Here is a 12,951-nt window from a genome sequence, read left to right as displayed (position 1 = left end):
GATTTTTGCCCTGTAACATTTTTCTCCTGAGTTTAAAATGTCATACTTTATTTGTACTGTGAGTTTTTTGTTTTATATCTTGCATTATTATTTTCAAAAGGGTGCCAGAAGATAATGCAAGATAATAAGGAACAGAATGCACTCACATGAAGCAGAAATAGGAAACATTTACTAGAATTTGAAAAATACTGCTTAATTTGAATAAACATAATTTGTCAAAAATTAAATATGAGTAGTGAATCGAACTGTTGACTGAAGAAAAAACAAATCATGTATTGATATTAATGAAATTTCTGTATGTGACCTCTGATTACTGAGTGATTGAAAAAGAAAAGAAAACCATTCAAACTGTAACGAAAGACTTTCAAACTTTCAATTTTTTTAAACAAGTGAGATTTTCATTGTGCAATATCAGGTTCTTAATAATGATAGTAATAATAATAATAACAATATAATATTGCAAATAATAATTCAATCTGCTCTGCATAGGGTGCTAAATGCATAGGACTGAAAATGAAACTTTTAAAAGAAAGAAGTTCTTCAAGAATCATGGATCTAGAGATCCTTAAAAGAAAAAAAAACCACATTAATTTATGATCATTGTTATTTCCTGAGTATAATCCACAAATGCGAATGATGCTACTTTGATGGGAAACTATCATCAGGGCCACAACTAAGGGGGAGCAGGCGAGCCTGGTGCCCCGGGTGCAGGACTAGAGAGGGTGCCAAATTCATCCTTCAACTGCTTCATCTACATTACACTGGGGCGCCAAAATGTGTTATTGCCCAGCTGAAAACTTATCTAGTTATGGCCCTGACTATATATATATATATATATATATATATATATATATATCGTAACATAGTTCACAGTGGGGTAAAAACTGCATGTGTAAACTGCAAATATATTTTTCATTTTTTTATTGAGTTAGAAATCATCAAAAATTTTTGCAATAGGACAGAACCAATGAAACTTTTTTCTTTCATGTGTAAAATTATATGGAACTATGCTTATGTTATCATGTGTGTAATTTGTATAACAAAAGCTTTATTATACAAATTATATGTATTGATTACAGAAATGTAACGGTCACAAATTTCTTTGATTCACACAATATATAGCTGTGACCAAGAGTGCCAAAAAGTTTTTTTACAATATTTTTTGAATACACCCATTTTGTGAAACACATTAAATATTATGTTCATTCATCATATTTTGAAAATATTGTTAAAATTCAATTTTATTATCCAAAGACAATGTTAGTGTTGCCATAACATAGATATGGATAGGATGACATAGCTGTATATATATACACATACATAGACAGAAAAAATTAATTGAAAAATTCATTTGTGTATTGGTGAAAGGGGATGGAAAATTGGCTTATTACAAGAATCTTTTTTTCCTTGAGAAAAAAAAATTCAATTTGAGTTTTACCAACACTTTCTACAGCAGGGACGCACAACCTCTGACCCAATGGCTGATGTTGTCTTAAATATGAGTATTTAAGAGACCCTACGGAGAGCACTGTAAAAGAGATAGAGGGATTTCACCATTAAAATTAGTGAGCAGGTTAAGGGGGAATTCACATCATGAAAATGAAATCTTAAAATTTTAGCTTCTTGAAGCAAAATGTTGCTCCAGAAGCGGAAAATCATGGATGTAAATGCAAAAATATATGCCACAGAAATAACCTTGTAACAGTTACAGAATTTGCTTAGGAATTTTCTTTCCTAATCTACTACTACATTATACATGCACCTCGTAAACATTCCTCTGAAGAATTTCTACCAAATCAGTGCATGCGAGAATGTGTTGTGTGTGTTTGAACATGGTTTGTAACATATTTATAATGTCAGCGTTACAAGTGTTTCATGTTCAAAAAATGCTGCCGCCTGTCTTCCATATTGGAAGTGAAAGTGCTTGCTAATCTACTTCATGCTGAAGGCATACTAAAACATTTCAATTCATGCAGGAAGCAAATCTGTTGGCATACTAGCAGTGCAATGTCAGATGCTTCATCTAATGCTCTACATTGTTGACCATACACTGCAAAATGAATTGATTCCCGCACAATTTTAAGATGTCCTGTTCAAAGCAGTGTTAGTATTTTATCAAACAAAATATTTTATTAAAGGATTTCAAATGCAAAATAAACTACATAAAACAATGGTAACAAAAGATTCAATTTGCTGCCTCTCACCTTCAGTTTCAGAAGGCAAAGTCTGCTTTTGAGAAATTAGAAAAACAGTGGTTTCAGCTTCCTGTCTTCAACATTTTGCAAATGAAAAATGCCAATTATAGAAAATGAAAAATTTCTCATTTCAAAAATGTGCCACGATCAGCTATGAGAACCTCCTTAATAAAGCTTGATGCTTTTTCTTTCTTTTTTTTATAAATTTAAAATACGTAAAAAAATATTTAATCTTGTGATTTCATTTTTCTGTGCAGGGAGTTTTGTTTTTCTCAGTCAACCGGTGATGAAGTTTTGGGTGCAATTACATTTGAGGAAGGAAACATATATAAATGTGCATTAACATTAGCAAACATTAACAAATGCAGTGACTAAAATTTTCATGATGGACAATCTTGAAATTGATGAACGTGAAATTGTATGAATCATAGACTTGCATGAGGAATAAAATGCTGTTTCATTTCTTGCCTGCAGTATATTTACTACTGCATTATGTTTCAAAGCCATTGCTTCTTGGTAGCAGAGTGGTCAGTGCACCAATCTTCTTGATAGGCCTGATTTTGAATCTTGTTTAGAGACATAGTAGTATAGCTGTTCATAACCATAACTTACTTTGAACTATAGGTCCCAGTTTAATCAGCCTTATCATGTGTAAAATGGCAGTGATGTGATCAAATAACTCAAAACTTCTCTAACTATTGTAGCTTCGTAACAGAGGTCTGTAGGTACTGAAGATAATTTTATAACAATATTGGTATTATAAATCATATCAAGTGTTTTTTCTTCTTTTCCTATCAACTTCTATTGGTGTAGATATTCTGGGATTTTGCAAGAATTTTTTTTATCATGTAAGTGCCAAAGTATTTTTCCTCGATTTCTGTTTGCAATTCCAATTAATTTTTTATTTATATATTTATTTTTTTTGCCCTAGCACATGAGCTCTATTTTGTGAGTATTAAATTGTAAAACCTTGTGAAAAAGTTTTTATTTTCAAATCTTCCAGTGCATGAATGAATCATGAAACATGACTTATTGCTGTTTGATTCATACTGTTATAAGCTAAATAAAATATCATTATGAATCCCAGTCATACACATCATGCTCGGGGTTTCCTAGACTAAAACAATTTCAAAATGATAGGCTATGTTGGCTTGTAATGAAAAACTTGTATATCAAAAATTCCCAATTTTACAAGAAGAGAAAAAAAACTTGTTGTAACCATTGAAGAACATGACTATGTGGTTCCTTTTTCCTCCATAGAGAGCAGATTGGTGCCAATTTTTTTTTTTAACAGCTTTCTTTCAAACAAAACACGACTCGGGTCTATCACCATGGGCAATGTATTACCTAGTGAGTTGTGCTGTAAGTGTGGTGTGTATCTAATGCTGTGTCTGATTTTTCAGTGCTGCCATGTATATTTCAAAGTGAAGTGTAATTACTGAATATTTGTACCATTTGTAGGCCTGCTGCTCTCTGTGGCGAGACTTTTTACAGGGGAAATCAGCTCGCATTCGCGCCTTGAAGTTAACAACCAAAGAAAGCCAACTTCAACCAAACACCACTGTGCCGTTCGAACCAGAGTCCTCATGATGTGAGTCCATTTTTTAACAGCTGTGATAGATGAGATACTAGGTCCTCAATCTAAAACTGTTGGAAAGTCATTTTGAAAAAACTGATGTACAAGGTTTTCATTATAAACCATTGCTTAGTTGAAAAGCATACTTTTTCGCTTGAATGAACTGGTGAATTTTTTTTTGAAAGAAAGCTTTAGATAACTTTTTTACTTTTTCCCCCATGGGGTGGAAGATATCCATTCTGTGACGTTTGATTGTTTGCGCTGAGGATTTTGGAGAAAGGAAAAAAAAGTGAGTTTTACATATATATAAAATATAATCACGTCAAACATCTTTATATATTCATTTGGCAGCTTTAATTCTGTGCCAAGAAATTCAGCAAATTTTCTTTCTTTTGCTGTATGTCACCAGTTATTTTGGTGCAAATCTTATCCACAGATACAACATTTTTATATCCTGTTTGCATCTATAATTAATGCAAGCAAAAAAAGCAAAAATTATGGAGTTTCCCATGGTTAATTTTTTATCAAATGCTATTATATCTTTCATAATATTTTGCCTTTTGTTTTATATTTGCTTAAAAAATTAGATTTTTTGTGTGACCAGAAAATTTTTTTAAATGTTTACATTAAAGAAAAAAAAAGGGATTTGAAGGTTCCTGTTCCTCTTCCTGGTGTGAAATTGATGTTAGGAACGTGGGAAATTCAATGTATGAAATATTGACTAGAATTCTGGAGAGTTGTGTTAGTTTTTTGTCAAAAGTATATGTATGTATACTGGCTCATCTTGTAAAAGAATTAAGTTTTACACCTTTGAAAGCCACGTAACTCACTGATTTCAGGCTGAGGTCATATATAGAGGTTGGGGGGGGGGAAATATTGGGACAAAACTTTACTGACCCTTATACAATCTGATCTCACTATCTATGAAATTTTTGTGATCACTGTTGACAGTTACCTATAATTATTCTCATCTCAGCCGATGGAACTAGTTATTTTCTATGCCTCCGAATAAATATAAGCAAGTAAACGTGTGAATTTTATTTTGCTGTTGATCATTTTGTAAACTTGTGGTGCTATATTGTTTTCATTTCTTTATATATATTTTTGTTGTAGCATTATAAGTGTATGATGTTTCTTGTATATGATATTTTGTATTATATTTTAGATTTAGAAGTTTATTTTTAAACATAATTTTTTTTTTCTTGTCGAAAATTTGTTTTTTAGTTGTACAATTGACTATGTGTTATAATCTTGAGCGCCAGTGATTTTTTGTTTCCTTCATTCAAATGAAAATGAAATGAAAGATATGCCTATTTTATATTCTTATTTTGGTGATACAAAATATGTGATTGTGTTCAAATTCCCCCTCGCAGGATAGAAAGCCAGAGAATTTCTCTTTGAAATCCTTGCTTCCAATTTATCATTTATCATTGTTGACCGGCCACAATGTCTTAACAAGAGGGTGAGAAAGTCTTTCACTGGCTTGTGTGCTAAGAATGCCACTCCTGTAGTCAATGATATCTTAATGAATGGGCCCATGAGACTCTAATTCAAACAAGGGCTCCTAAACTATTGAAGTTCTTCATTAATATACATATGAGTACAATATTTTTGTTAATCAAAAAGGCCTTTCATTAAAATAATAAAAGCAAAAAATGTTTGGGCGTTTCCCCTAAATTTGTTAAGACACTTGTGATCACTTCACGCTTGACAGGCAACACTTTCTTCCAATCTGAGCACAACTCCAGTCTATCGCCATGGGTGATTTACTACTGAATGAGTTGTGCTGGAAGTGTACCTGACAGTCTGAGTGCATATCTAGTGTTGTGCTTGAATGTTAGTGCTGCCATCTATTTTTGCAATGCATGAGTGAAGTGTGATTATTGACTATCTGTACAGTTGCAGGTCTTTTGCTCTCTGTGGCTAGACTTTTTAAGGGGGAGGTCAGCTCGCATTCACACCTTGAAGTATATAGGGAACCATTGAAAATTAACTTTAGCTGACCACCACTGTGATGCCAGCAGGATCCAAATCCAGGAACTCGATATGCGAGCCTATCACTATAACCACATGACTGCACAGTGGCAACAGACAACACTAATTAGCAAAGTCGTTTATAGATTAGTTCTCATCTAGGAGGCTTTGGTTACACAGTAATCGTACCGCGAGAAATCGCTAGTTTGTCAAGTAAAAATTTGTTAAAACTTTTCATAATTTTTTGCTTGTATTCTAAGACATCACTCATTTATCAGGGCAAAATTTGTACAAAATTTTTGTTCATCTTGACGAATGATTGTAATCTGAAGTTTTGCTATATTTTGTTGTATACCAGTTTTCTATGCATTGTGTTGAAGTATACGCTAAAAAAGCCAACTAAAGCGAGTTTCAAGTAAACATAACGTATGAGCTGTATTTTGTCACACACACACCATATTTTACAATTTTTTTTCATGTTATTTTGAAAAGTTTTGAGTGTGTGTACAGTGACACTTAATTATAATGGATATAATTAATATAATCCATAATTATAATGGATAATCCAATCTTAATTATATTCGCCCGTTAATACTGTGACAGAAAACTGTGACCAGTTCAAACGATACATATTTTAATGATTGTTATTCTCTCATTCTCCTGTTAATGTTTGATTTTTGTATGCATTGTGTTTAATCAGCATGTCTGCATTTTTAACTGTTTCATCATTACTTCAAATTCACTCATCTTTGTTAAAAAAATTTTATACTCTTTTTAATACAGTAAAACCCCTCTTTCCAGACACCCATCAGATGCGGTCACCCCTCTTTTCCGGCCAAATAATAATTTCCCCTATATAATAAAAGTATGCATTTCAAACTCCAGATTGACGGTCAACCCTCTTTTATGGACAAATTGTTTTGTCCCACCAGTGTCTGCAAAAGAGGTGTTTTACTGTATCTCACTTTTTTTCTTATTTTTTGAGAGGTGATTTATCCAGGTTCCATCAACCAGTTATCATACAATTGTGTGTTGTTCGAAGCATAGATACAGGGAAGAAAATCATATCCATGTAATTGTTCCATATTGTTTATTTAATCATTCATGTTGAACAAGTTAAATTACAGGAAAGGAAGGGGGGGGGGCATCAAAATGAAACATTAAATCACTTTAAAATACAAGATGTTCTGTTCAAATGTTGCTATTTTTGAGTGGTTCATACTCTTCACAAGAAGGTGGAAAGGATGATAAAGTATATAAATAGATATTGAAGGACCAGACACCCCCCCCCCCCGCTTCACATCTCAGAAAGATATTGAAGCTTTCCGAAGGATGGGTGTATCCGGAAATTTATTAATCTATTTGAAAATGACAATGTTATTTCGTATATACAATGAAAAATCTGGAATAAAAATTGTAATCAAACGTCGTGTACAGTTAATCAGTCCATAATCGTAACATTGTTTTTGTGTAGATAATCACACGATGGTCTTGTCTATGACAGAATCTGGAATTGAACTTATCCAATGTAGCAATGTTAGTGATTTTAAGTATAAGTAATCATGCTGGAATAAGAAATAACATATCCATATGCTTGCCAGTAATCGATGAAACAGCTGACGCGTGCCTTGGGCATAGATGAAATTTCTTTGATCAGGTGTCATAAAACAGCGTTTGCTTGGTCATAAATAATATTTTTTATTAGGTATCCATGCTACCTCTCTTGTTGGCTCATAATACAGGTTTTTTGAACGTGAATGTTGTCTACTTGTTCGTACAGCTTGCATCGTATTGTGGAGTAGATGTAGACAATTAGACAGCAACACTCACAAAGTTTTTGTGAAAAACTGTTGTATTTCCACATACGTTGCTTTTGCTGCCTAGATGACATGCAATCAATTGTCGTGTTCTCTGCAGCTTTTGTGAAGTTATGATAGCATTGACGTCTGCGGCATGAAGGTCTTGCAGATAACAGATATTTATGCCGCAAATGCAGTTTTTAACTTGTCTTCAGAAGAAGAAATAATCAGGAGCAATATCTGTTGATCTGGTTGGCCAGGCAATTGGTCCACTGCGCCTGATTCATTGATTTGAAAAAGTTGTCTCTGGAAATTATCGCCCATCTGTGCCCTAGTGCTGATGAGTCCCATATTGCTGGAAGATAACACTGGGCTATAAATGTTGCATTTGAGGTACTACTGCTACTTCTTAACCGCTCATGCACCTTGTTCACACATTCCTTGGTAGAATTTCTAGCGAATCCATTATATGCTTGAACATGTAGTGTGTGTGTGTACATGCATAGTTCTGTTTTTATGTTGTCAGAGTTGTGCTTGTTTAGTGTTCTTGCTGATGCTGCCATCTGTTTTCCGTATTTTGGAGTGAAGATGGTAAATACTTGAATTTTCATGTTCAATTTAAGTATCGTGTCTATGGTCTGCCTGCTATCTGGGGTACTGCATAAAATTTCAGCATATCCAGGTAAATGTTTGCTGCCATAAATGTCTCGCCAAAACAAAAAAAAATTGTTTAATGACCATATTATGTGAAAGCGCACACCACACATTGATTTGGTAACTGTTTCTTTCCACTTCAACAATTGCATGGGGATTTTCTAAAATTCTTGCCCTAATTTAGTGACTGTACTTTATTAACCTTGTTGGACACATGTTGTTGTCTCATCTGAAAAAACGTTCTTGGAAAGAAAATCGTTTTCACAGTCGATGAGAGATAAACATCTCCACAGAGCAATTTAGGCCTTCTCCTGGGATGACACCGTTGTTCTCTTTGTTTGCTCGTTACAATGGTAGCTTACATAATGACGCTCTCACAAAATTTGTCATTTAATTTCCGGAGTTGGGAAGCCAAATGTTTTTGATATTGCCACCCTATGTGACATGCCTGATTTTTGTTTGCTGTTTAAAATTAGGGACATTTGATCTGGACACCCTGTATCATGTTAAGATTCACTTGTATAAGATTCAAATTGTGTAAGATTTGAAATAATTTTAAGAGAAAAATGTTGATTGATTAATCGATCTGAAATTATTGCTTTATAAAATTCTAAATTCCTGAAATTATTGAATTTGTTTTATTAAAATACAGGATTTTTTTGAATCTATTAAATTTTTTTTATAAAATCATGAATTTCTGAGAGCATTGAATTTGTTTATAAAATTCCAAATTTCTGTACTAATTGAATTTCTCCACAAAATTTTTGAAATTATTGAATTTCTTTATAAAATTTCTGAATACTATTTGATTTCGTTAAAAATGTCTGAATTTATCTGACATTGCTGAATTTTTGTAAAATTTTTGAATTTCCGAATGAATGATTCCACCACTTTGTCAGGAAGGAAACTGAAAAATTCCAATAATATTGTTTAACATAATGGATTTTGCTAGCATTATTTTGTGGATTCAAAATGAAGAATATACAAGGCATATATACAGTGCCGTAACTAGCTATTCCTGTGCCCTGTGCAAGAATTATAGCATTTAGGCCCCTTCTGCCCCCTCCCCAAGTGGGCCCTGTGCGGGTGCACCTGTTTAGTTACGGCACTGTGTATATACATGATTAAAGATGTACTGAGTTAAAGAATTATGTAAAACAAATATAAGAAGTTCTACCACACAAAGCGGTTGATAAATAATTTTAATGTCATAGTATTGATATATGAACCGATATTGTATCGGTCGTTTTTTGAAAACTCCATGAATAAAAACTGCAATACAAGTTTTAACGTTTTAAAAGAAAAAAAAAGTTGAATTCCTTGAAATAAAAAGGAAATCCCGGTTTCAAACAGAGTTTTTAAATTTTTTGTGAAAAGAGAAAGACGTTTGTATTTTTCCACGAATCAAGTTTAAAAAAAAAATCGAGCTCAGTATTTTCCAATTTGCCAATTGACTGTGCAGTATACAGATCATGATTTTAACTGTTTTTTGAGGTTTGTTACAGAAAAAAAATTTTATTCTGTGTAGATCGATTTGAAATTTATGTGATGTACCATATTTATGTATTGAAAATATATATATATACACAAAAGTGGTCGGAGAGGAAAGAAAAAAAATATTGAAGATTGACGCACTTGTTGAAGTCATACATGTAAATTTTATGTATTAAGTCTGATGAAATTTGCAAGCAAAAGAAAAAAGTATGCATTCTGTGTATATACGTAATAATAATGTGCATCCAAGAGCCACATTCCACTAAAAAAAGTAACAGTATTTTTAATAGTAGTTGACAAGAATCGAATAATTACTTTGAGGTTGGAAGTTACATTAATTTTATTTTTAATGTTGAATAAATATGCTTATGAAATTGAGATGGGGAAACAATATATCAGTGTTTTAAATACTTGTTTAAAAAAAAAGACTAATGTTGTTGCAGTGTGTATTTAGATCATATATATTGGTGTTTTGCGGAACCAAAATGTTCCTTTTCCCATGAAGTTGATGTGTTCAAATTGTGAGATATATTTACATACCTATATAGTGTTATTTATCTGTAAATTTTACTAATGTAATAAATATTGTTGTGATTGAAGGCATTCCATTTCGAGATTTAGGCTTCTTTTTCTTTAGCCTTGACTTACTTAATTAAACATGTAATCTAATTGATGGCTTCTTTTGATCTTTAGCAGTCCCCTCTAGTAATTTTAGTGTTAAAAAAGTATAGTAAGATTTATCTTGAGCTGAAGCAATTCCACCTATAAAAAGATCTTTTGAAGATGGTGGCTGAAGTACTGTCTGCCTTCCTTATATGGGAGGCATTATGGAATTCTCATCCAAATAATTTCTTTTTAAAATCTAAACGAGTTTTCTAATCAACATTTTTCTGGTATCAAGTGATAAGCCGACAAATAGAGGGTATCCCATACATTGGCGTACGAAAGGGGGGTTTTGGGGCTCTAACCCCCCGAGCCGGGATTATAGTGTTATTTTGCAGGAAAAAACGTAAACCCCCACCTTGAGAAGAACAAAAAATTGAAAACCCCTCCCTTGAGAAAATTTTGCGTACGCCTATGTCCCATACGTTTGTAAGTAGTTTAAAAATTCAGAAAAATTGAAGAAATTGGTATATTTGAGTGAAATATTTTTGCAGAAAAAAATTAGTTATAAAAAATATTTAAAAGTTTTGTCAATAGAGGGTGCTGCGTGGAAGCAAATCATTAATAAGACTTGAACCCTTCTTCTGCGTCCGAAACGTTCGTAAAGCTTCAGCTGGCGATTCGTGGTTGAGGAAAAACAACTTCACCAATAGTATTCCCCAATGAAAACCTTTTATTAGTCAGTAACAGAATTTTTTTTTTTTTCAGAAATGATATGTTAGTCATCACTTGGCATTTTATAAGACTCTGATTTGCGTATTTCCTGTAGAACGTCCTGGCGTTGCACGAACGTGCAACGCCCCCTATCAACACAATTTTTCCTTACCAAAAAAACCCCTTTGATGAGAATAATTTTTTTCCTTCAAATTTTTAAACACTATGACCTAAATAATTTATCACGTATAATTATTATTGAATATCCTGTATTAATGTTCAGTCACAACCATAATTATTGGGCACCCTGTATATATGACTATTACTAAACAATACACATGTACTTCGTGAATATTCTTTTGGGAAATTTTTTACAAATTGGATAGGACCGACATTTTGGCATGGAGGGAACGAGTCCAATGTCGAAGATCTTTGGTTAGTTCGTTAAAAAATGAGTGTAATTATATTATTCAAACTTAGACAAGTATCCCATTTGCCAGTGCAGAAATCAGGCCTTGGAATATGAGCATGACGGAAAATGTATATACAAATACAAATACAACGCCACAACAGGCAAATTGCCCAACGAGGTGGCTGACTTAAGAACATCATGGATCCCCGAGCCATTTTTTGGAGGCCCTACCTACTACTGCTACACCACACATGCACATGTGTGAGCGTATATGCGGAATCCTAACATTTTTATGAGGTCTGAGATATGGGACGTTCGAGAAGTGCTGTCAGCTGTATTCTATTGCAATATGTAAGCGCGAATTTGTCCCCAAAAGTTTGAGGCTAAAAAAAAAAAAAAGATTCGTGCCCATGTGGGCACCTTGTTTAGCTAGCTTGAAAATAGATTTTAATCCTTCTTAGCTCTGGTACATGTGGGGGGTCGTTATTATACAACCTCCCTCTCTCTCAGATAGGCAGTATCTCACACTTTGGGAACACTACTTGATGCTTTAGATGTAGACGTACGTTCTTTAAAAAAAAGCATTGTTTTTTAGCGAGCTCCGCTACTCCTAAGAAGTTCGTGCTACAAGTTTGTTAGAATCACTCTGCATAATGTAGGAAGGACATAACAAAAACATTGTAACCAATTAATGTGGTATGGTAGCTAGATACATATACACAACCTGACTTTAGAGGTTGCACAGGTAGCAGTTTTAACATTTTGTTCTTGATGCAGGTCTTTGCTTTGTATGAGTGCCCGCCATTCGTCAATTTTCATCCTGGCCGTTATTAAAAATTTAACATTGCCAGTTATACTGCGCGCTTTTCAATATGAACTGAAACCCTGATTTAGCGATAACCAAGGTGCCGGCGAAAATTTTCGTTGAGTTTCGCTGCTTGAAAAATGTAGCTGCAAATTTACCACCGAATATGCACATATTTTTCCATTACTTATTTCTTTTTTTTGGAGATAATCGAAATTCGGTAAAGATGATCTCTATTTTTGTTAACGCAGAGAATTACAGTATTATATATGTTTTTTTTTATTATAGTTTCGAAACCTGTAAACCTCACGACCGCACAGTGGGCTGATAGTTTTGAGATCTGGTTCTATAATTTTTTTAGAAGTAATAATTTAAATTGGTAAACTGGTATTTCTCCAACCAGACAGGGAGCTTCAGAACATCATTTTTCCGGGAGCTCGCGATTCTGTTAAACTGCCTCATGCATAACAAATTAATTTCACCAAAAGCTGTCTATGTCCAAATAACGCAATGGTTCTCAAAGTGTGCGACGGGTCGGTGTATTGATGTACGCCTATTCAGTTCTCTGAAGAGTGGTTCTTTTTCACACCATTGAGGGGGACCGCGCATAAACGATAATAAAGCCAAGGGAGCCGCGGATGACAAAAGTTTGAGAAGAAACACTGAAATAACGGACAGCAGTGGACGCAATTAAAGTGTAAAAACTGAAACCATGCCAGAAATGA

Source organism: Pholcus phalangioides, unplaced genomic scaffold, assembly GCF_987345545.1.
Source record: "Pholcus phalangioides strain wild (caught in Gottingen) unplaced genomic scaffold, Ppha-v1.0 ptg000015l_1, whole genome shotgun sequence".
NCBI lineage: Eukaryota > Metazoa > Arthropoda > Arachnida > Araneae > Pholcidae > Pholcus > Pholcus phalangioides.
This window is presented reverse-complemented; position numbering follows the sequence as displayed.